Genomic DNA, 24,885 nt, shown 5'->3' with positions numbered 1-24,885 from the left:
ACTCTGAGAACAGCTCAAGAGTCTAATAAAGAATTCCTTGCTTTCTAAAAACAGGAAAAATGAGACTTTTATCAATAAGTGTGGTAGAAGCCCCAGACTAACAACACAAATGGTGTTTCTGTGTACAAGAGATCTGCAGACAGTTAAGGAGATTGTTTATTTTTTTGCCATGGCGCTGTCACTTTATCTTGTTCAGTCATGTAAGCTTAAAGTGTTTTGTAGGACAGCCCCTCACAAGTACTTCCACAGGAACTACCATGTTTTTGTCTGCTCATGATGAAGTTCTGCATAAGGGGTCCAAAATACATTTCATTATTTCAAGTCCTTAGGATCAAAGCTCAAGAGGACAGTTCTGAAGAACATTCTTGGTCAAATCATGCCTCCTACCACTCCAAGTTCTTAAATAAGTTCTAAGATTCAATCACCAGACTTTGTTGCCATCCAGATTAACTGCTGGTTTGTGGTTTTCCACAACTGTGTCTTTCATTAAAACAGTATGGAGTTTCCCAGGCTGCATTAACTAATATACATCTGGGTAAAGCTATTTCTCATTTGACAACTCATTCTCAACTGATAAAGTATTCATTTAATTTGAGCAAGGCACTCAGAACTTGTCCTTAACAAACATACAAAATTATTTCTTCAGAGAGAGTAGAGATTAATTCCTTGAAAATTCAGTTAACTGGTTACTGGCATTAATGTCATCCCTTCTGAAGCAAATGAGAATGACAATCTCCATTTCAAAGCTGGGGAAACTAAGGCCGAAAAGTATCCTAATTCGTAGTGAAAGTTAATAGTGTAAGTTGGAACAGAAACCTAATTCAGCCTAATCACTAACCACAAGAACATGTTTTGTATGTAAGTATTACAAGCAGAGAAGAAATTAAAGGATAAGGTTGGAAATGAGAAATTTAATACCTGGCATCTACCTCTTTCATTACATTCTGCATCTCCATCCACTTAAGAAACGTTGCTGATGACTCCGTATTACCACAGAGCTTAAACAGCTCCCGAGCACTACAGTAAAATTGTTGCAGGATAGTACAGGTGATTTAACCAAAGCAAAAATCTTTCACTCAAGGAGTTTCCAGATCAATCAAATGTAATTAACATCAGGAGGAAAGCAAGCAAAGGTTGCAATGATAAGATCATTTTATAGTGTAGTCTAGCTAGCATAATTTGAATGGCTGTTTCTAATCTTGTATATACATGGGCTGTTTTTTATCTTGACAGCATTTCACACAATAATTCCTGTACCAAGTGAACTATGTCTGAATTACACGACATGAATGAATGGCTTTCATTTTAAAAGATTTAAACTTATGGAAAATCCACTGTATCACTCAACTGGTTTCCAAACCCTAACAAAGAGACAAAATAAGTATCTTGCTTTATTTTTCACTTTAGTATTTGTTGACTTTTTTCTGAACCACCACACCTTGTAAAGTATGAATTCTTTTATTTGAAGAAGTAACTATTAAAAATTTCTTAGCACTCACAACTTTCATTTTTTTCTTTTTAGTTGTCTTTGCTTACAGAGGGGGAGTAACAGGCTGCTTTCTTTTTTGCTTGTACGTTTTGGTTAGTTGCTTTGTGGGGTTTTTTTTCAAAGCTTCACCGACACAATTGCACTTGACAAGTCCTTCTCCTTCCAAAGAATTTCTGTTACACTAAAAATCTGAAACAAGAATTAGACCCAGGAATACATGCTGTACCTACAAGGTTAACACTAGCATTAACATCGAGAATGATTCAGTCGGGAGAACAAAGAAATGCAAGATACCACTGCTAGATAGGAAAGTACTGTGCTCTCTCAGACCCACAAAGTCTGTTTTGTATCACAGACATGAACTTGAGCAGTGATCTCAACTGCCAGTAAGTAATGGTTTACAGTGATACTGAATGCTAATAGAATCAGAGAAAGCAGAGTGGTTCTGCTATTTACATTACATAAAATGAAGACAGTCATGCTTTATTTCAGAACTGTTAATCTGGCTGTCTCCATGGCTTAAGGATCACTAAGCACTGGCACTTAGAAGATATACACAGAACAAAAGAGGAAAGTGGCCAAAGCCTGGATTCCAGCTGGAGACAAAGGAAAGCACAGTCTGAATGCCCTGTAATACTTGTATAGTAGTGTATTATTGGAAGAGGAGGCTGATAGTCACACCTTTCATTTAGCCACTCCTAACTCTAGACTTTCAGAGAGTAGAGCACAGTTGTTTTCAAAGCCCAGCATAGCACTGGATCACATCTACTTCACTAAGCATTTTTCCACTATCAGTTGCTTCCTTTACTGCCTCAGCAAGAAGTAGCTCAGCTATGGAATATGGGGTGGGTTTGGGTTTTATTTGGAGATTAACTGTTTCCTTATTCCTACATCAACTACCACACCAGAACTCCTTCCACTCCCCCTCAGCAGAGGTGGAATGAAGTTGGTGATATAAGATGCAGATGATTGTTCTGTGAACTCCTCCAGTGTAGATCAGCTTGTCCTCCATCACAAAAGAGCATCTCATCTTCTGAATGCTTAGAGGAAAGGGGATGGGTGACTTTTCTATATTTCACCAAAATAACAGACCCTTAAAACAATGAAAGTGAATGGTAAAGACTCACTCATTGTTTTTGCTTTCAAACAAGAAAATAATCCCCAACCACAAAAGTCTCAAGATGTAATTATGAGGATTCTCATATTCTGCTAAGAACATCCTCCTAACCTATAAAGCTACTGATGCAGCACATACCAGGAAATTCTCTGCTCTGTGGTACTAACACACAGGTGGAGTCCTGATCCTAGTGCTATAATGCAATTGTCTATATTATTGTACAATGCAGTGATCTAAATGCTCCATTCACTCCAGTTATCTGGCTCATTTGATTTCCTCACAAGCAAAGTACATAACTTATATGCAATAAAAAGTATACAGCTGTAAACATTACATGTATACAACATAAGCTTCACAAACGTGGGTATGTAGACAGAGTGCCACATCACTTAGCATAAAACAGCAAGGCTAAATTATTTTTGCTACAAGGATGAGTTTAAACAACCAGGGCAACCAGGCTGGTGAAGGGACTCGAGCACAGACCCTATAAGAAGAGGCTGAGGGAGCTGGGGCTTTTCAGCCTGGAGAAGAGGCAGCTCAGGGGAGACCTCATCGCTCTCTACAACTCCCTGAAAGGAGGGTGTAGCCAGGTGGGGGTTGGTCTCTTTTGCCAGACGACTTTCAACAAGACAAGAGGGCATGGACTTAAGTTGTGCCAGGGGAAGTTTAGGTTAGATATTAGAAAGAATTTCTTTACTGAGAGGGTGATCAGACATTGGAATGGGCTGCCCAGGGAAGTGGTGGATTCTCCATCCCTGGAGATATTTAAAAAGAGACTGGATGTGGCACTCTGTGCCATGGTCTAGCAACCACAACGGTGGTTCAAGGGTTGGACTCGATGATCTCTGAGGTCCCTTCCAACCCAGCCAATTCTATGATTCTAAACAAATACATAGAGCGCAGGTGCTGGCAGCAATGGGCTGCAAGGGTCACCTCTCTGAATTCCATCAGACACAGACATTCCAAAGGGCACAGCTGAGCCCTTCAGCCAAGATGCCAGAGCCTCAGGGAAAGCCTGTGTAAGGAGGGACAGAGCACTGCCTGGCAGCAAGGGGAAAAATGTGAGGAACAGCCTTGCCAGCACCCAGGTGAGCAGAGGAGGAGGTGCTCCAAGTGCCCTAGCAGGGACCCCCTGCAGCCCCTGGAGAGAAGATGCTGTAGCAAGCATTGCCCTGCAGCTCAGGGAGAGGTGAGAGCGAAGCAGACACACAGACACACTGCTGGTGCATGGGGGCTGCAGCAGGTTTGTTCTGAAGAACTGCAGCTTCTGAGGAGGGCAAAAGCATGCAGAGGAAGAAGCAGTATAGAAGAGTTTTATGGACCGACCACCCCCCTGTGCTGCCCTGGTTGTGGGAGAAGTAGGAGAGTTGGGAATGAAGGAGTGACGTTGAGTCTGGGATAAAGGAGGAAGAAAGGCAATGTTTCCATTTGTCTTTGTTTCTTACTATCCAAACCTGTTTTAACTAGTGATGGATTAATTTTTCCCTAGGCGAAGTTTAGCTTGTCCATAATGGTAATGCTAAGTAACCTCCCAATCTTTATCCCAGCCCACAAGATTTTCCACCCCATCTTCTCCCTCTTTTCCATCTGTTGAGAAGGGGAGTAAGCAGCTGGGTGCATTTGTGGCAGCCAGCAAAGGTCAACACATACCAACATACTAATTTATTGGAAGAAACCAGTACTCCATTTGTAGACGATCCACACCCTCTAGGAAATATTAGAGACCACATAAGAAAATACATAAAATTAGAAAAAGCGTGAACAGACAAAACTGTTCTGATTTATAAAACTAATTTTATGTAATAAATATATATAAAAATAATGAAATCATGCATCAACTGACTCATACAAAGATTACCAAATTTTGGCTTCTATTTCTTTGGCTCTCAAGGGGTTTTAAAAGTTCTCTAAAAACAGTAACATGGTGAATAAAGTCCCAATGCTACATTTTAGTCAAGGAAATGATGAGAAACTGTGTTTAAAAAGAAATTAAATAAGAGGACACAGTCTCTTTCCTATTTCAGAGAACAGAAATCTATAAAATAAGCAGTACCTGCTATACAGGATACCACTGAATGACCTTCCTCAGTCACTGAAACTAAAAATCAACTAAAAGCAGGCACCTTTAGCAACATATTTAGATTACTTTAGTAATAAAGCAATACAAATAATAGTTACCAGGTGAATATAGAAAATATACTTGGATCTAAAGCAGCTGACATACTGCAAGGAGTTAGTCACTGAAACTTCATTTCTTTTATGAAGCAGATAATTTTATTTAACTAGAGCTGTACATGTGCTAAGATCTGGAACTCTTTCCTGCAAGTTCATCAGTTCTCATCTTTGCAGAAAATAAAATACTTCTTTCAAAACCAACCTGATTAAAATCATTGATATGTAGTTTGATAAAGAAAAAAAATACAAAAAACCAAAACATTCCAAAGACCTACTTGATGTTCCCTAAGGATAATACAGAATCACAGAATGGTTTGGGTTGGAAGGAACCTTAAAGATCACCAAGTCCCAACCCCCCTGCATGGGCAGGGACACCTCCCATGAGACCAGGTTGCTCAAGGCCCCATCCAACCTGGCCCTGAACACTGCCAGGGAGAGGACAGCCATGACTTTCCCAGGCAACCTGTGCCAGCATCTCACCACCCTAAAATTAAAGAACTTCTTCCTAATGTCTAACCTAAATCTCCCCTCTTCAAGTTTTAAACCATTTCCCCTTGATGTCTCACCACACACCTGTCTAAAGAGCCCTACCCCAGCCTTCTTGTAGGTCCGCTTCAGATATTGGAAAATTGCAATGAGGTCACCTCAGAGCCTCCTCTTCTCCAGGCTGAACAACCCCAACTTCCTCAGCCTGTCTTCATAGGGGAGGTGCTCCAGCCCTCTGATCATATTAGTGGCTCTCCTATGGACACATTCCAGGAGCTCCGTGTCCTTCTTATGTTGGGGACTCCAGAACTGGACACAGTGCTCCAGGTGAGGTCTCAGAAGAGCAGAGTAGAGGGGGAGAATGCCCTCCCTTGACCAGCTGTCTGTGCTTCCTTTGATGCAGCCCGGGACCCTGTTGGCTTTCTGGGCTGCAAGCACCACTGATGGCTCCTGTTGAGCTTCTGGTCCACCATCACCCTCAAGTCCTTTTCCTCAGGGCTGCCCTCAATCCTTTCTCCTCCCAACCTGTATTCATTCATGGGATTGCCTCCACCCAGGTGCAGAACCTTGCACTTGGCCTTGTTGAAGTTCATGCTGTTTGCACAAGCCCACTTCTCCAGCCTGTCAGGGTCCCCCTGGATGCCATCCCTTCCCTCCAGTGTGTTGACTTCCCCACACAGTTTGGTGTTGTCAGCAAACTTGCTGAGGGTGCATTTGATTCCAGTCTCCATGTCACCAACAAATGTTAAACAGCACAGGTCTGAGTAGTGACCCTTGAGGAGGAACACTCCTCACACATCTCCATTTGGACACTCAGACATTGATCACAGCTCTTTGGGTGTGACCAGCCAGCCAGTTCCTTATCCAGTGAGTGGTGCATCCATCAAGTCCATATCATTCCAGTTCAGAAATCAGAATGTCATGTGGGGCAGTGTCAAATGCTTTGCACATATTTAACACAAATATGCTTACCAGCAGATAATGAAAAGACAAAACAGCACTTTACATAGCAGCTTTATTGGGAAGAAATGCAAATGTTGGTTGAACAGGATACTGAAACTTCCTGTGCTATTTTTCACATAGTGATAAGGACAGACCCTTAGGCATTTGCAAAATTAAGGTATTTCCTTACACTAGAAAGGTTGCTTATCAGACAGCATATAAAGAGAACAGATTCTCCTATATTGTCAAGAATGCAAAAGTTGCATGAAGTTTAAACACAAGGAATTAAACAAGTTAAACCTCAGTTGCTAAAGTCTCCTATCTAAAATATGCTTAAGAGCACACTAATGAACTGAAATAAAAGAGGACTTGACTGCATAAAGCAGGGTATATCCCAAAGTAAGGTTTTCCTGTTTCCCTTTTCTGACAGGATATCAATTCCCTTCAAAATGCCCACAAGCAATTTTCACAGAAGACCAAAACTAATTCAGGTGTGTTCACAGTGCTAGGCTACTGATATATGCAATGGGACAAGTGAAGACAAATTCTGCAATATGAAATAGTAAATGGGAGATACCTATATACAATCCCTTAAAAGCATATTCCAAATTACAAATTCTATATTGAACAGAATTATCCATTGACTGCAAGCACAGCTGAATGGCAACAAAAAAAAATTGTTTAAGAGCAAGTTTCCAGACAACTGTGGTCTCTACCAGTTCCAGAGAAATCAGTCTGCTGATTTCTCAACAATAGGAAAAGTTTCAAACCTTGGTTGGGGTTTGAGACTCTTTGAATGTTAAGATACAAGGACAGGAATATTCCTGTTGAATAGATTACCAGTGGTAATTATAAAAATAGACACACAAAAAAGGTTTTCCATATATTTCACTGGAGTTGAGGTGCAAGTATTAATGCACCACAGACTCCTTCAAAACACACTTATAGTGAGGTTTACATTTTTCTCACTACAGAAGGAGAGAGGTGGTAGAAGCAAGAGTGTATTGGAAGAACAGACACATTTCAGCTCCAGTTCTAACAAAATGGATGTTGCAAACATTATTCCACAGCAGCACTTCCTAACTGCTGAGCAGCTGAGGGAGCAACAGCATCACTCAAATAGTGTCACCACGTTCTGAGCTACAAACCCTCTGCATTTCTGCCAGGGGTTGAGAATAAGTTCAAGACTAAGCAAGAAAGAACCAGAACATGCACACAAACAAACCAACTCCAAGGAAAAAACCTAAATACAGAAGGCAGGACATTTTTTTTCAAAAGATACATGCATCAGGCAGTTAGAACAGAAGTGCTAATTCTCAGTATGTAAATATTTATAGCAGAGATGTATTCTTCTGAGAAGAATGAAGGTTACAGAGGCAGGGCACAGGCATTTTGCATGCTTCATCTGGAAAGCAGGCTACTTTGTTACTGTCCTCCTATACATTACCAAAGACATCTGTATGGTTAAGAATACTTAGGAGAGTAATTTCCCCATACAGAAATGCTTTGATACCTTTTTCCAGGATAAAAATTCCTTTCCTTAAAGAAGATAAGAACATTAACATTATTGTTAGTGCTAATGGTTTATTTACTGTAAGCTGCAAATCAGCAGCATGAGGAAGTTTATTTACTATAGCCTACAAAATTCTCCCCTGTGGGGACTTCGAAAGTCATCTGTATTTCTGTACCTAATAATCAGGAAAAATTGTTACAAACCACATTATGGTTGTGGGGCTCTCTTAGAGTAGTAAAAAAACCAATAAAAAAATTGTAATGCAATGCTCTGATTTCCCAACACAATAGATAAAAAACTCTTCATGTCTGATTCAAGCAGCAAAGTGAAGACAGCTATGAACACAAGCCTACAGTACTCCTTAAAAACCCTCATATTTGCAAGTTTTTAACATGCCAACTATTAATCAGAACACAACTACACACGCAAGTACAGTAATTCTGGTATGTAACAATATGATCCTTATTCCATGAAGTTCTGTGGTTACAGCAAGTTGATTACTATGAAGAGACACCCTGAACTCTGCATCAAGAGACTTGTTTCCTTAGCAAAGGCAGGGACAGGAAAAAAAGTGATGAGATGAAACATTTATTTGGGGAGTCGTAAAGAAAGGTTACACGAAGAGTAAAAACAAGCCTGATAAAAGTGCTGGAAGGGCATGATGCCACAGTGTACTTCACAGTTCATGCACTTCATAGTTCACTTACCCCATTCCTCCACCAAACTCACAGAGCTCTTGAAGAATTAATGTAAAACCTCACAAAGATTAAGCTTTCCAAGTTTCACACATCTGCAGAAATCAAATATGCTCAGATTATGTTACACTCATCACCCAGTGATGACACAAAATCATGCTCTGAAGACAGAATTTTCTTATAGGATTGGCAAACTTCTTTTTTGAAGTAATCAAGAGGATGGTAAGACCTCTTCTTTTTCATTCTCCCTCACAATATGAGCCCTGAACAAGGTTCTTGTGGGACACAAGCACTGAAGAAGTGGGAGGCTACAGCCATCTCATTAAATGTGTGAACTTTAAATTTCTACGGGAGTCATCAGGGCTACATCTCGCTCAGACAATTTTCTCTTGGCATGCTTTGTTGCCATGAGCTTACTTTGGTTCACTGAAAGTTAATGTCTGTCAAGATAAAGCCACAACTTGCAGGGAATCAGACAGAGATGACACCTCTAGTATAAATTTAAACAGTTACCAAGTGAAACCCTGGGACCAAGTCAAGAAATTCACGTTATCTTCCTTAAAATGGAAGTTCCATGCATAAAAATCTAATTCTATAAAAAGAGGAAACAATCAAACTACAAAGAGGAATCTGTAGTGTTCAAGTTACATCATTAAAAAGGCTATGAAGCTGTCTATTTTTTCTCCATTTTCAATCTTGCCATCAGAAACAACATAAGAGAAATTACAGAATGTTATTTCCCATGCTTTGCTAACAATTACAGCCCAAATTCCTAAAAAGATGATTAAACTTGAGCATCTTCAGCATCTTCTTTTTCTCTCTTATGGCTCCGAGATTCATAGGATGAGAGACATATGCTGATGGCAATCAATATACTGATATGCCTCCCAAACCAGAAAAAAAATATCTAGTCCTTAAGCTTAACCTCAAGACAGCTGCTTCCCTTCTATGCTGATTTCAAGTTCAGCATAAAGAACACAGCCAAGGATCACAAAGATTCTGAAATAAACAGCTCACATAAAATATATGTGTACCCATATGTTGTAAGATAGAAAAAAAAATTTGCATGTAAGTGAAGGGATGCTATACATATGCTACTATAATAGAGATATTTTAGTGAATTTATTTCTCCTGATGCAAAGGACGTTTCTTGAAGCAGTTTTAATCTTTCTCAAATTTAAAAAAAGATTATTAAATTAACTCTTCTATCTTTTCCAAGATAGTCTTTTGCACTCCAGTTGACCACTTTTTATCTCATCTTAAAATGAGTCTTTACATATAAGAATCTCATTTTTTCTAGTTGTTTAGGGGAATTTGATTAAGCAGCAGTCATAAGTCACTCAATTTCAAGCCCAGAAAGCACAGTATCCATGGCAGACATATGTCATACCTAAATCAGTTATTTCTTCTCATAAATTGAGAACAGTCCCCTAATAGGATTTCTTCTTAAAACAAAAAAACCCAAAACATTTTAAGTAACTTTATTTTCTCAAGATTCTTTACTTTTTGATCATGCAAACAGGCACTAAGTATTAATATAGCAGTACAATAATATTACTAGGTACCAAACATTTATTTGAAGAACCTTACCACTTCACTAACAGGATCACACCTATAGGTCATGAATCAGGTTTACATGTGTGTGTATATATATATATATATATTTACACATGGGGAAAGAAAAAACTGTAGTTTAAGGCTACAAACAACCTTTATTTTCCATTACAAATATGTTACCATATCTTCATGTGAGGATGATAGATATGAAAAGTTTGCACAATTTATAGCTCAAACTTGAAGTAGTGGATTACAACCTGGCAGCTAAAATGATTACAATCCCCATTCATTCAACCTGCTCCAGAAGCTTTAAGGTGCTTTCACTCTTGAATCAGGATTATTTATTTCTCAGTCTGGTTTGTTAAAAATAGGGCCAATTTGCCTTGAAAATTGAGTCTTGTGACTCCAAAATAAGGCAGCTCAAGGGCCATTTTCTGCAGCACAGATATCATCAGAAGAGGCTTGAAGACAGCTGTGAAGGAAGCTTGAAATAGCAGAGGCCAGCAAAATTGGCAGTACATTCAGCAGTAATTCTTCAACTCACACTGACTGGCTTCAGTAAAGCACAGCATACTCTAAGAGTTGGCAACTGACAAGGTTTTTTAAATAAACTTTCAATTCTAAAAATAAATTTCTGATTGTTTACCTTCTGAGTTCAGACCTGAAAACAAAAACTGGCATTACAAGCAAACATCTAGTCCCTCACCATTCATTACAGCTAAGAAGTTACCCTCTAAATGGCAAGCAAGATTTTCTTGTAGCCACTTATCTGCAGGACAAGCACAGGCAAAAGGTGCTTTATACTAAAAAAGTTGTCAATATTTCAGCTATTAAAAAACATCACATACTGAAGCACTTACAATCAAACCTTTGTCAGACAAAAAAGCCTTTCTGAAAAAGTCTCCTTAAAAACACACATGGCATTTGCTGGTGCTTGAAAGGAAAGGAAAAAAAAAAAGAACTTACTGGGAGCAGGAGTTGGCTACTTGCTGGGCAAAGAATCTGAACTTTTGCCTACAAAATTAACCTGTCCTTGCATGCAGCATGTCCAAGGTAGTGATACTCAACCAAAATCTGACACCAGAATAATGAATACACACCTGATCAAGAAGTGGAGGTTCTATTAAATATGCTGTGTATGGCATACAGCATTTTCTGAGATATGTTTAGTTCTGAAGTTGTAAACAATCATAGATGGTCCCATGAATTACTAAATTCTAATAAGTATGATACAAAGCAAGAGTAAGATTGTTGATTTCCTCTAAAAATTTAGTTGCAATAACTAATTATCCTAAAGCTACAATACTATTTTCTATTATTTTTAAAGTTTACAAAGCAGCACTAGCATAAATCTCATACATAAGTCAAACCAACTTGACTTTCATACATAAATGAGCAACACAGTACCCATAGAGATAAAAATACATGAACATGCCTCAGTTCTCCTCTGTTCAAGTATTGCTGCTAGAAGTTTCAGAATCCAAGTACTCAAAGTACTCCTTGAAATGTACAGCTGTTTTAGTACAACTTCTAAGCAGGAAATCCCAAATTATGCAAGAAAAAAATTCCAGTAAAAAAATGCCCGTTCATATGCGAACAGCAAGTAATCCTCAACAAAGCCCCCCAGCAAGCATTGCCAAGACATGCACCAACATTCTAGACTGAACAGGCCATTTATTCACACACTTCTTTCCTTTTTATTTTTAATTGTCCAGCAAAGTCCATGACAACTGTTTTGAGCTAGAGTTCTACTGTATGACAATAGTTTATGCTCTTACTTTAAGACCTGCTGAAAAATCTCACTAATTATTTTGACTACCAGTTCTTAAATGCTAAGTACATGATGACAATTGAGAGGAATACACAACTGTCTCAGATTTACATTTGTCTATGGCTCATTTATTCAGTGCTTGTACAGCTGAGTCTTTAAATGCTTGAGGAATGGGAAGAAAGTAAAAAACCAGCACCTCCAGTTCCTTCAAGATACTAAATGTGCTGGGTTTAGTTGGAGTAGAGCATTTTCCTCACAGTAGTTAGTATGTGCTTGAAACAGTGTCAATATCACAGGGATGTTTCCATTACTGCTGAGCAGTGCTTAGAGATTCGAGGGTTTTTCTGCTCCTCACACTACCCTGCCAGTGAGTTTTCCATACCATATGATGGCATGCTCAGCAATAAACGAGGGGGAAGGTTGGCCAGACTACTGCTCAGGGACTGGCTGGGCATCAGTAAGTTGGTGGCGAGTCATTTTTTTCATTTGCATCACTTGCCTTTGTTTGGATTTATTTCTCTCTCGTTATCCTCTTTTTAATTACAAATTATTCTTATGAATACTATTATTATTATTTCCATTATTAAACTGTTCTTATATCAATCCATGAGTTTTCTCACTTTCATTTACTCTTCCAATTGTCCTTGCCCATCCTGCTGGGGGTGACAGGGAGGGATTGAGCAGCTGTGTGGGGCAAAGCCAACACTGCAGACAGCCTCAAGCAGGGAAATCCCAGGGGCTCCAAGTGTTTTTTAACAGTTGAAAGAGAGATCTAATTTTGCTCTTGGTTTTAGTGCAAAGTGTTAGAGACCTACAGCTGAAATGTCGTCCAACCTCATTTTTAAAGTGTTTGTCTCTAGACTGGCATACCAACTGAACTGATATACAAAAATGGAAGAAAAAAAAAAAAAAAAAGAGCTATAGCATTAAACGCTACAGCCAGACCAAAAATATGAGTAACCAGATACTCAGTGCCAGAGGTCACAGCATCCACCAGCAGTACTGCTCATGCAAGCCATTGAAAAACAGTAATGAAGTCCTACAAAGAGGCACTAAGCCAGCATCTCCCCAAGAGAGCAGGAACTTTACACATTTTTTGTTACCTTGCCAATAACCTCCCCACTGTATCCAACCCACTAAACATTAAAATCTGGAAGACATATAATGATTCTATAGCAACCAGCTGCTGAGATTTTTCAAACAGAATGAAGTGAATACAACTGCCAAATACTTTCCCAACAAATTTACCCAATCCCTTGTGGGAGGAGAAAAGTATGTTCACTTCTGCAATTCAAGATCCAGTGTAAATCTGAGGTCACTACAAAACCAGGGCAATTTAAAACAGATCAAATAAGAGGGAATAGGTAAATAAACAGACACACAAACAAACTGCAGGTATGCAGGCTGCAAGGACAAACACATCACTCAACCCTCTCCTCTGGAGTAGAACTTTCATGAGACTTTTTTCCAAGTTGGTTACTCCCATCAACACACCACCAAGAGGGAAACTTCAGTATTAACACTTCCATGTCCCCTGTAAGAGCCTGTCAGGGCATCTTGTGGAGAAGCAAACCAAACAGCCATACATGTGTATGCCAGCTCCACAGTGGTAGCTGTGCTCTGTAAACTCTCAAAAGCAAGAAGTTATTTTGTTGTCTCTCTGTTCAGATTCAACCACTCTTGCTGCAAGTTTCCTGATGTGTGTACCCGTAACAAGGTTCAACTTCCCTACTTTATGCCTACAAGCACACCAGTTAAGGCATTTTTGTCAGCAAAACAAGAATCCGAGACTATGACAACTGAAGAGCACAGTTTCCCTTAACTTACACGAGACAAAGGAAGACTCCAGGTAACTTGAAAAAATAAGTAAGAAAAATCAGCCCAATATTGTCCAAAATGTGTATCCTCAGGAGACATGTTTTAGAAGTCTACAAATAAAAAGAAAGCTGGAAGCAATCTAAATAGGTAACCCCGTCTGGTTTTTATTGCAATAAGGCTTTGTTTCTATTTAAATCTTCACAGAATAAAGTCTTCAATCTTTAATGAGACAAAGCCAAGCTAATATGATATGTAATTATTGATAGACTATAGTAATCTAGCTTCATAATATAGGACAGGGGTAACAACTGAACTCAGCAGGCAGATGTTTAAAATACTTCAGTTGCGAGAGGGGATCTCATGCTTCCTCTTCAGGTTACGCTGTCAGCCGAGTGTTTTTCCATCTCCCCCAGCTGTAGAACATGGCTCGCTAAGCTGTTCCAATAAAAAAACTGAGAACTGTCAGAAAACTCAAGGGCTTCCTCTTCTACATGGTCTGGTACAGAACTAGAAACTGCTGTGCCACTTGGAAAAAACAGTAATCAGAGCAGAGCTTGGAAACCTGCATACTGGTGTATCCACACTACTAGTAGCCTTCTCCCCTTTTCTTGCCCCTCATACTTACTGTCTTTTTAAACCTCTCTACCTACCAAGTATCTCAGCTGGAGAGTTCTCTCTGAAGGATTCAATTACTTTTTATTCTTTTTTTATTATTATTATTAAATTTATTTCTCCTGTCTCCCTGCTTTTTTTTTTTTTTTTAAGCTGGCAATTATAATAAAGAACAAAAAACCTCAACAGAAGAGGAAATGAAATTTCATATGAGTTTCAATATGCAGGCTTCCTAGGTTTAATTTAAGTGCACAAGGTTTAGCTGAATCAGCATTCTCCATTCATAACACTTGAAGGGTTTTGAGGATTTGTTTTGTTCCAAATAAGAGGACTACATTTCTGTCACTGTTATGAACTTCCCAAGCAGAATGCCTAAGTTTGATTAATATAATCTTGTAAGAAATTCAGCATAATTATATTCCCTATATTCAGGAAAGATATTTTAATGGATTTGTTGCCCTGCCAACTAGCCTTTACCTTGCCTTCCCTATCAAACTGCAGGTGGTTTTACTGAGGATTGGATCAAGGTAACCCAGGAAAAGCAGGTACTTTTTGCCATAATAAATTCCAGAATTAAGCAACTCCAACAGGGAATCCTGTTTTCCTTGGAGTGACAGTGCAACCTTTTCCTGCTCCAAGCACATGGAGCAGGAAAATAATGCAAAATTATTTCTGAAGCTTCATCAGATTCCTAATTAGAGAAACTTTATTCTCTGTCAAAACCAAATGAAGAATCATACCTCTTATTTATTCAGAAGTTCTTAAAACTCCATAAAAACCCCAAACCAACCAAAAAAACAAATTAAAAAGAACCACATAATAGGCAGAAGGTTTATTATTCAGCTATCAAAGGAGCTTAGCAAGTATCCAGAAACAACAACCACTGAAGCAACTACAGTCTTTCAGTCTGCTGAAATTTCAGCTAATATGTCATCCCTGGAACATGTTCAGCTCCTCAAGCCAGCAACTAGGAAGAGCCAAAAATGTCGAAAGGTCAAAGCTCCATTTCTCTTACTCTTGCCTCTAGCAAATGGTGAGGAAGAAAAAAAAGAAAAACGGCTCTACATATTTCTAATTTTTCATCCTACAGTTCTCTCCCTTCCTCAAAAAAACTCCGAAGCCTGTACCAAGACACAAGCAGGAGAAGAGTGAAACCAGCCCAGGCCCTACCTGTTTGTCACCTGTCTGTGAAATTCTGAAATCTAACACTGAAGCCCAAAGTTTTCTTGCATAAAAAAGCAAGAGCATAAATAAATGGTGGTGCCTAAATAGTCAGAGATACCACAACACACGGGATTTAGTCTTTGCTTGTACAAAGAATCCATTCAAATTAAGAGTGAGACACTTTAAAATCAGATGATGTTTATATCTAAAAGGCTTGCCTTTAATATTTTTGTTTTATATGGTCTTGTTTCTCTTAAAGAAAGGTTTTATCAAATATTTGCAAACTTTTCTGTTTTTCCCTCACAACACCAGTTGCTCTAACCTGGGGACATAAACATGATCTGATGTTAAAATGGCTTGTCTCAGTCACACACACAGAAATACTGAGCTGCTTTCTATAATCAAATATTGCTTTACTTCTTTCTTATTCACACAGCATGCCAAACACTACCACTTGGTTCTGGACAGTAGGCTTCCAATGCAAATTTAGCTTTTAAATTCCATTCAGCAGCCCACACAAATGCTATCACTAACTAGTCTGTGGTTTTCACCAGGATATTCCCCATCACATCATCTGAAATGCTTTATTTTAAACTCGTGGTGTTACCTAAAACTTTGCCAGATTTCCTAAAATAGAGGAAGAATAGGAACAGGCACCAAAGTATTCTGAAGCTTGCAGTCTTTATATAAGAAGTTTGTAGAACAGATCAGGTAAGTTCATGCAGGGTTTGTTGGTTATTTTTTATTTATTTATTTTGAAGACAGCTTTACTTAGGGAGACTTCTGGGTTATTATGTAAGTACTCATGGATTTGTTTGTAAGTTCTAAAATAATAGCACCTTCAACGCTTTGGGTTAAAATCACTCAACTAGTTAATACAAATAAGCTAATGCTCTAAAAGTCACACAGTACCATGTGTCAGCAGTTCAGAGAAACATTGAATACTTGACTCAAAAGGATGCATCTTTTTCCCTCCTTCCCCCAAAAAAACACACAAAGCAAAACTGTTTTGCTTGCATAAACTACAGACAGGGCAAGTTTTAAGCAAACCTCTCAGATTTAGATGTTGAGTTTAAATAAGTAGCACCAAATATACATTTGCAACACATTTAAGGAATAAGTCCACTGCTGCATTTGATGTTAGTCAGCACTGCATCTAGAATATTTCATATTTCTGTTTCACAAGAGCAAATTCCACTTCTTGTGCTGAGCTATGTGACTTATAGTTCCTCCATAACTTCTGATTGTGCAAAAAAGCCTGACTGATTAATCATAAAAGCATGAAACTATTACTATGAAAATGCTGCACAAACCTCGACTCCACTGAGACTATTCTGATAAGAACTGTGGTAACGAAGCACGTTCTGAGGATGGATAACACCCTTAGCAGCTTCCTACCAGCAAGCCTGGTTCAAAGACCATAAAAGCATCTCGGCAGGAGGAGCACACTACTAGAGTGGGAGGACACAACTATTTTAGTTTCACGTCACCTACAAAATCTCTTCTTCAGAAGTCCAATATCAGCCTCTCTGTACTACTAATGCCATCTGGAAAGCTCTTTGCAAGCAGGAATTTTCAACACTAAGAAAGGCTTATTGATACCAACTAAGCCACTGACTCCTGATCACAGCCAGTAAGAGCTTATGCAACGCCCACATCACAACCAGCCAAGTGCTACACCACACAAAAACCAAAATGCCTTGGCTGCTGCCTTCTGCCCATCATCACAGAGCCTGGCAACATGTCCTTGAAGTAATACCACTTTTCAGCAGACATGACCGACAAGACAAACTTAATTTCCATCATATTTCTTAAAATTAGCATGTTCTATTCAATAGTAGGCTGCTATTTGATTCATTTATGACAACGTTACACTGCTTACTGTGGCTTTGAGTATGTATAGAACAGGACAACATGCAGAAGTTTCTAAGACGGACAGTGGATGTTTTCAAACTTCATTTAAACAGCTCCAAAACCCAGGATGTCCAGGCATGAGTATAAATCATCTTGCCATGTGAAAACATACTTTAACTTTTGCGTTTCAATTTTTTCCCTCCAAATTCAAGTTTTACAAACTAGAATTTAAAAAGAGACAACAACAAGGAATAGCTGGAAAAAATAGGAGGATGGCCTTGTTACCCACAACAGCTTAATTTCACACTTTATTCTAACAAAAAAATACTTTTTTCTCTGTTATTATGCTATTTTGCAATTTGAACACACACCGCAGAACAAAGGTATTAAAATGGAATGCTGCTTTGTGAAAAAATTTTAAAAGTATTTCAGGTAGCTCTACAAACTTTTTCCGGTAGTTTCCCTAATCTTTCCTCTTCTTAGAAACATCAACAGAACAAAATCAACAAACATAAAAATACAAAGCTTAAGTGGGAAACACCTGCCAGCCTAAAGATAATGCTGAAATACAAAGGAGCATTCAAGTGAAGAAATACAGATATAAGAGGAAAAGAGAAAAAAAAAGAACAGATAATAATAACGTTGATGAGTAAAGACAAGGAGCCAGGAAAGCAAATATTGCAGTAGCTCTGGAAGCAGATGCACTGAAGGACCTCAACAGAGAACTATCTAAAAAAAAGGCAACTGCACTGGATGCCCATGCAAAAATTAACAAAAAACCCTAACAACTCCATGAATATCACAGAAGCCTGTATGCCTGCCTGAGAAACAAGTTTATCCAACAGGCCAGTATTTTTGTGCAAGAAATTAAAATATTACACCGTCCCCTTTAGCACGTGATCACATTACTGTTATTTTTATGACAAAACAGAACTCTGAAGTTGTCAGTTTTAGTTCATGATTTGCTGTAATAAAGAAAGAATCTTACTTCCCTAAAATACCCTGAAGATTTATGGAAGTTATCAGAATCTTACAGTGGGTAGCTCAACTTCTGTCTAGACCTCCTTGCAAGAAACACAGGAATCCATATAGAATCTACAAGGAACTTTTCACAGATGGATCTATACATTGCAACTGACTCTCTTCAACAGCCAGCTTTGTATGGGTACAAGTATGTGCTCATACAGAACAGCTTGCAGGATGAGGGATTAACAACATGTAGCTCATGTCTAAACATAGTGCAATATAACTGGAACTAAAAAATTTAATAGATCTGCTCAGCCTTTATCTTCTTTCATGGCAAGACTGGAAGAAAAGATAACACTGAAGTTTTGACCAATCCTGCCATGACCTATTTAAAAAGTTACTTTAAAAAAATGTTAAATATTGCACCTTACAACTTACAAGGTAGCCCATATTCCTGTGCTTTTTCATTTGAAATTGCAATATAAAGCCAGAGTACATGCAAAATATACTTTTAGAGTTACAAGTAAGAGGCTTTTAGTAATAAGATGGTGACCTCAAAATACAAAATTAGCTTCAGTTTTCAGACCAGTCATATGAACACTTAACAAACAAGACATAAGTTTCCAAAACACAATTCTTAGTATTAAATTGAAACATAATATGTAGATAGCAATCACTGATAAGTATCTGAGTGTCCCTGCATAAACTTACCTTGACCTTTGGCAGTTAGACAGGCAGCTGACTTTACACAGATTCCTCAGCTAAATGGACAACCAAGACTACTCTGTTCTGTACGGGGACACAGCTGCATTACTTTCCTATTAGTCAATACTGGATTTCTCCTTTACAGTTCAACTTTTAGGGTAACTAACAAAATGCTACATTGTATTTCACATAATAAGCATTATTCAGAAAACGAAAGATACCTTTCTTTCTTTTCCTCAGAATGGATGGTTGTCCTTTCTTAAACATACAACTACACAACATTTTCATATTTTTCTTATGTACTGTTACTAGGTACTCACACTAAGAGGTTTAAGAGTTCTATCAGAAATGAACAGAAGTTGTATTTTCTCCAGCAACTGACATAGATACCTTTGGATCTTAGCAGAATTGCAGAAGGCATGCAACAATTCGGTTTGCATATCTGTTACATTTCCTGGCAATCAGATTACTTTGTAGCACGCTACAAAATTGTAATTGGTCGCTTATGTCTCATTTAAGAGCTAGCATACATTCTTCACCTGAAAATCTCAATAGGGTTCTACAGATGTCTCCGGTTACAAAGCAAGGACAAAGCTAAGGAAAGCTGCCTGCTGGGAAGCTGTGATATGGTGGTCTTCAAACCCTAATAAAGTTATCAGTACAGAAATGATGGCTGTCAAGAGTTGAGAAATTAGAAATCTGTGCTCTGCATTACTTGCCATTCTGTTCCTTCAATAACCAATCGAACATGCAGCTTTTATTTTAATGCAGAATTGTTTATTTTAGTCCCTTTAGGTCTTAAAAATTCTGTTGAAGAAACCTGTGTGCAGTTAATACAATGATGGTGATTTATATACTCCTAGCACACTGCTCTGTGAAAAGAGACAGCAAACATGGCACCAGTCACAGAAATTGCTTCTTTCATGAAAAAAAAGGGGGACCAGAACAAGATAAAACTGCAGTGAACTGGCAATGATGTTGGTAAACCCAGACTACCTGCTCTCAGTATGTGTGATTCTAGCTAGAAGTTTCTGCTATGAAGTTTATATTACATTAAAAACTTCACTTCCCATTGCTTTGTTTTCAGTCTTAAAGTCTGGTAATTACTTCTGGAAAACATCTTCAGAAAGTATGGCTAAAAGTAGAGCAACCAACTAGGAAACTGGTCCATTATACTTCAGATTTATTACATATGGTTTGAGTCAGAAATTTTTGTAAATGCTGTAAATAATACCTCACCTATAGCTCATGGATTATTTCAAAATATGTTTAATTGCTGTAAATATTATTTACAATTATGTATGAAAGTACAGAAAGCCATGTACTACAAAGCAGTTTACCTTCAAGTCCTAGAGAAGTCCCAACTATTCCAGGTGGACAATCTGTAAACAATCTTTCAGAAACCACAGATTTAAGCTCCAGTATTCAGTGTATTTTGGAAGTATATTAATAACCATTAGCTACAAATCATGCAGTTATATGGAGCAAGTAAAAATGTGTCTTGAAGTGATGCAAAGATGAACAACTGTCTAGTCATTTACAGTAGATGAGTCATCCTCAGGTCTAGATTATCATAAGATATTTAAGTGGAGAACCACCAAGGAAATTAGGAGCTACCCATCAAAACACAAAGGAAAACCTGAACTCTTGAGACAAGAGGTCTCACATAAAATTACTTTAATAGTATTTCTAGGGTTTGATAATCTATAATTGCTAATACTAGTATATTTATCTACAATACTAGAAAATATCATTATGTCAATGATGATGCCAGGATTGCTATCACACAAAACCTTACTCTTAGAAATCTACAGTATTTAGACTTCATATGTCAAAACTGTGGTTACCACAAACATCCTGTGGGCACAGGCAACCACAAGAGACACAGTTGGGGGAGGGAGATTGAGAACTAAGATCAAAGAGAAATATACAGCATAGATTTAGGTTGCAAGCTATTAATATTATGATTCTTTCAAAATTCCAGACACATTTTACACACATAATGCTTGTAAAAAGTTGAGTTAACAGAGAAGAGTAAGGTGACCACTGAAATTACACTAGCACTAATTACTTCAATTACCTTAGAAACAACACATGAAACAGGAAAATATTGTACATCATAATGCAAGTAATATATTTTATAAGAGAAAATCAAACTAAGTATGTACTTTGCCATTTAATTTTTCTGCATTTTGATTTATTGAAACAAAGGGAATGCTGTAAAAATGCACCTTTTGCATGAGAAAAAGGAAAAAAAAGCCCTCACAAAAACAGTCTTTCCTTCTGGGGAAGACAAAAGATACCTCTCTTCACTCTTACCCACACAAATTTATTTCATGTCCATTCTTCTTCTATTCTGGCTGACAAGTTAATCCTCTGATACTCTGAAGTAGGTAGACATGCTACAGTTTCAATTGTAGAAAAGCATTTAGATCAGTAACAAGAAACTAATCTTTCCTGTGTAAATAGTGCATGGTCTACCAAGAATTTGACCATCTCTACCTCTTCCACACATACAAGGAGCTATCTAGAGAGATTCCTTCTAGACAAGTGAACTAGACATCTCCCTGCATGTTCCAAAACTACACAATTTGTTTTGTTGCATGAAGGACAGGCAAATAAGAGTTATGACTGCAGCCTGCAATCAAAATATCAAGACATACCTACAATAACAATGCCACTCAAAACTGATCAGTGGAATCTGTTACATTCTTTTGTAATTCTAAACTGCAATATTAAAGCTAGCTTCTTTTGCTAGGTACTGTAGGAAATTTTAGCACCTCACAGTAAGATTTTATGTGCACAAGGAGTTTATCGTCACATCTCAGACTGGACCAAGTTTCTAATTGTCTACCACACCACCCAATTTCATGCTATGCAAGTAAAAACAAAACCAACTTACTGTGTAAGGGGCATTTCAAGTTCAGCAGCTGTATTAAATACAATAGCAACAAGCACTAAGTTTCAAGCAGACACCAGAAGCTGGAGCAATCTTTGGTATATTTTTACAGTTAAAGAAAAAAATATTTTATCTCTTTGGGTTCATGAAGGTTAACTACTAAGCCAGCTCCACCAGAAGTGTGTACTACAAAGTTTACTGCTTAGGATTTATTCTATTCTATTACTTAAGACAACATAAGCAAATGTTCATAGTTGGTAACTCTCCATTATGATCTTCACCCCATTCCCCAAGCAATTGTTGACGTTTTCCTTCACTTTTTATTTCTCTCTCTCTCTTTTTTTTTTTTTTAATTCTACAAACAGAATTCATATTCTTATTTTCCCTGGTATTACTCTAATAAAAACTGAAATTACAATTTCTAATTACAGTACAAGGACCCAGAAAAGGCTATTCACCATCATCATTTGATTGCAGATTTACATTCTATCCTGAACTTAAACCTATCCTAAGAGCTCAATTAGAGGTATTAAGGAAAGGGCATGCAGATTTTCCACCAAATAGCTAACAGCAGCAAGAGACAGAACAGGCACTACAGGCTTGAGATACCAATTCTTATTTTACAGTATCTAAGTATTTATTCCACCAAATGAAGATACAAAGGAAAAATATACAGAAAACACAGCTACTTTGAGAAGGATCTTATCTGGAATGAAAGACAGTGGGATATTATAGAGGGAACACTAGAACTGAAAGAATTAAGTGTGGTTTGTGAAGCACCAAGTGCAAAGAGCAGCCCGCTCAGCTCAAATGAAGTTTGAGCCTAATACACTGGAGAAACTGTTCAGAAACAGTTCATCTGAACGAAACATAACCCCTGTAAAGCTGCCAAAATCAGTGAGAGCATACAAGTGCTAATCACACAAGTTAAAATGGCTCAAGCTGCTTTGACTTACATTCATGCCTGAACATAGATGGCTGTATATCCCAAATTATAAGTTAACAAAAAGTATGCAGCTGTTTTCTTTACCTATACTTCTATATGCCAGCAGTACAACTCTTCATCATCCATAAGCAAGTACACCCTCGACTCCTGTACCTGGAAATTTGAATTCAGCTGACATGCAAAACTCCTCCTTCCATACCTCACCCCCTCAAGCAGGGCTTTGGAAATGCAGTGTAAGCATTTAAAACCGAAAGAATAATTCAGTAATCAATTCACTGGAATGTTAAAAAGTATACTGTATAAAAACATCACCTCATAGACCATACTCATAGAGGGAAGTTAGAGATGATCAGAACAAAAAGGCAAAAGAAAGAAGGAAAGAAAGATTGTCTAACACAGTGTGGAATAACATTGCTAAGTCTAACTCACCAGAGTCATCTGTGTCCAAATACACAGTTTGAAGGTTTTGATTTAGAAAAAAATGCACAAATTTGGAGGTTGATTTCAAACACTTTGTTAAAATGTATAGCTATTACCTTAAATATACATTGCTATAAAAGCTCTAAACAAAAAGCATAACTTAGAACAGTCGAGTGAAAAGAGATAGAGGAAAACAGAGGGTTTCTTGCTTTAATGAGTACCATGCTATCAGATCTGGAAAGCTAGTTATTTTACTAACAACAATTATTTATTAAATAACACCCTCTTACTTTAATGATCTAAGTGTTTTCCTTACCATGACATCCAAGCCTTACAGAAAGGTAGAGTTCACAGAAAACACTGCTTTCCAAAAGCAAAACCTACATTCCTTTCAAAGTAAAGAAGCAGCTGAATCAGAACAAAAGATACCCACAGGAAATATTATCCAACAAAGTTGTCTACGGATCCGAGGCAAACAGAAACGAAGGGACAAGAACCCGACCGATGTACCGGCTGCCTTTTCCTGACGCCCTGACAACATTCCCTCCTTCAATTGGTCGCATGCCCTTTCCCAGCCTTAAGGGATGGCATTCCTCCTTGCCTTCGCACCGAGGCGGACCCTATGCGTCGAAGGGGCAGGGAGCAAAGCGGACGAAGGCAGCAGTAATAATAATCATTTAAGGCGCTGAAGGAAAAGCCGCTACCCTCAGCCGCACAACCCACCCCTTGCATTCCACGTCCGAGATCCCCTGGAGGACACGAGTGGCCGGGACACGATGGCTGTGTCTCGCAAAGGCTGTGCTATCACCAAGCCAGCGCACACCAACCGGGGAGCTCCCCCCCGCCGCATTGCCCCGATGTTTTGTGTTTTTTTGGTTTTTTTACCGCGGCGAGGTACCAATAAAAACTAAAATAATAGCAGTAAAAAAACCCAAAAGGCCGGCCCGAGGAAGGCGAGCCGAGGCGCCCGCCCCAGAGCCCAGCAGTCGGCTCCGGCTCCGCACCGGGGGCTCATCCCGCGGGCGCCCACCTCACCACTCCGCGCCCCCTTCCCCCGCCTCCTCACGATGAGGAGGAGCCGGGGCGCCTCGCTCCCCGCTGCCGGGCACCCGCTGCTTGTCAGCGGGCCCGGGTACCGGGATGGGCCTGGGTACCGGGATACGCCCGGGGGCCGGTAATGTGCGGAGGCGGGGGGGCAGCAGAGGCAGCGAAGGGCAGAGGCGCCGTTCCCTCGTTCCCCTCCCGGCTCCCCCCCCCCCCTCGCTGCGCGCCGTTGGCCTTGGGTGAACCATCGCCCCTCCCAACGAGGGTCGTCTCCCTCCTTCTCTCCTTCCCGACCCCTCCCCGCCGCCGCTGGGCAGTACCTCATATCTGCGCGGGCCGGGGGGCCCTACTCACACCCATAGCGACGGCGGGGGGGGATGGAGGAGCCGGAGCGGCGTCCGCCACCGTCTCCGCCAGACGCACCATCCCCTCCCGCTGCCTCCTCAGCCACCGTCTGGCGGGCGGCGGGGGGGGGGGAGGGAGAGAGGGAAGGAGGGGGAAGGGGAGGGTGAGGGGGGTGGGGGTAGGAGAGGAGGAGCCCTGACTGGCGCTCGCCCTCACAGCCGCCGTACTGACGCGAGCCCGCGGGCTCCCTCCCGCCACCACGACGGGCAGGGGAACGCAGCCAATCAGGGGCCGGCACCTCCGCGGGGGGACCCGGCCAATCCGCGCCCCGCTAAGCCCGCGCTGGCGCCATGGGGTCAGCGCACGG

At 39.5% G+C, this 24,885-nt stretch overlaps 1 protein-coding gene across 3 annotated transcripts in view; it reads right to left on the bottom strand.

Moving 5' to 3' along the window:
• The window catches only part of ITSN1 (intersectin 1), a 129,826-nt gene extending 105,052 nt beyond the window's left edge, over positions 1 to 24,774 (bottom strand). Inside the window, exon 1 of one of the 3 annotated variants that reach the window (XM_030469413.1) lies at positions 24,494 to 24,774. The gene's annotated coding sequence lies outside the window, so the exon portion shown is untranslated. The remainder of the gene's footprint in view (positions 1 to 24,493) is intronic. The other 2 variants (XM_030469412.1, XM_030469414.1) reach the window with 2 other exon arrangements.
• Between the last annotated feature and the right edge of the window lie 111 nt (positions 24,775 to 24,885).

Source organism: Calypte anna, chromosome 1 (genome assembly GCF_003957555.1).
Source record: "Calypte anna isolate BGI_N300 chromosome 1, bCalAnn1_v1.p, whole genome shotgun sequence".
NCBI classification, from domain to species: Eukaryota; Metazoa; Chordata; class Aves; order Apodiformes; family Trochilidae; genus Calypte; species Calypte anna.
Note: the sequence above shows the minus strand (reverse complement) of the source record. Positions and strands in the feature narration are given on the sequence as shown.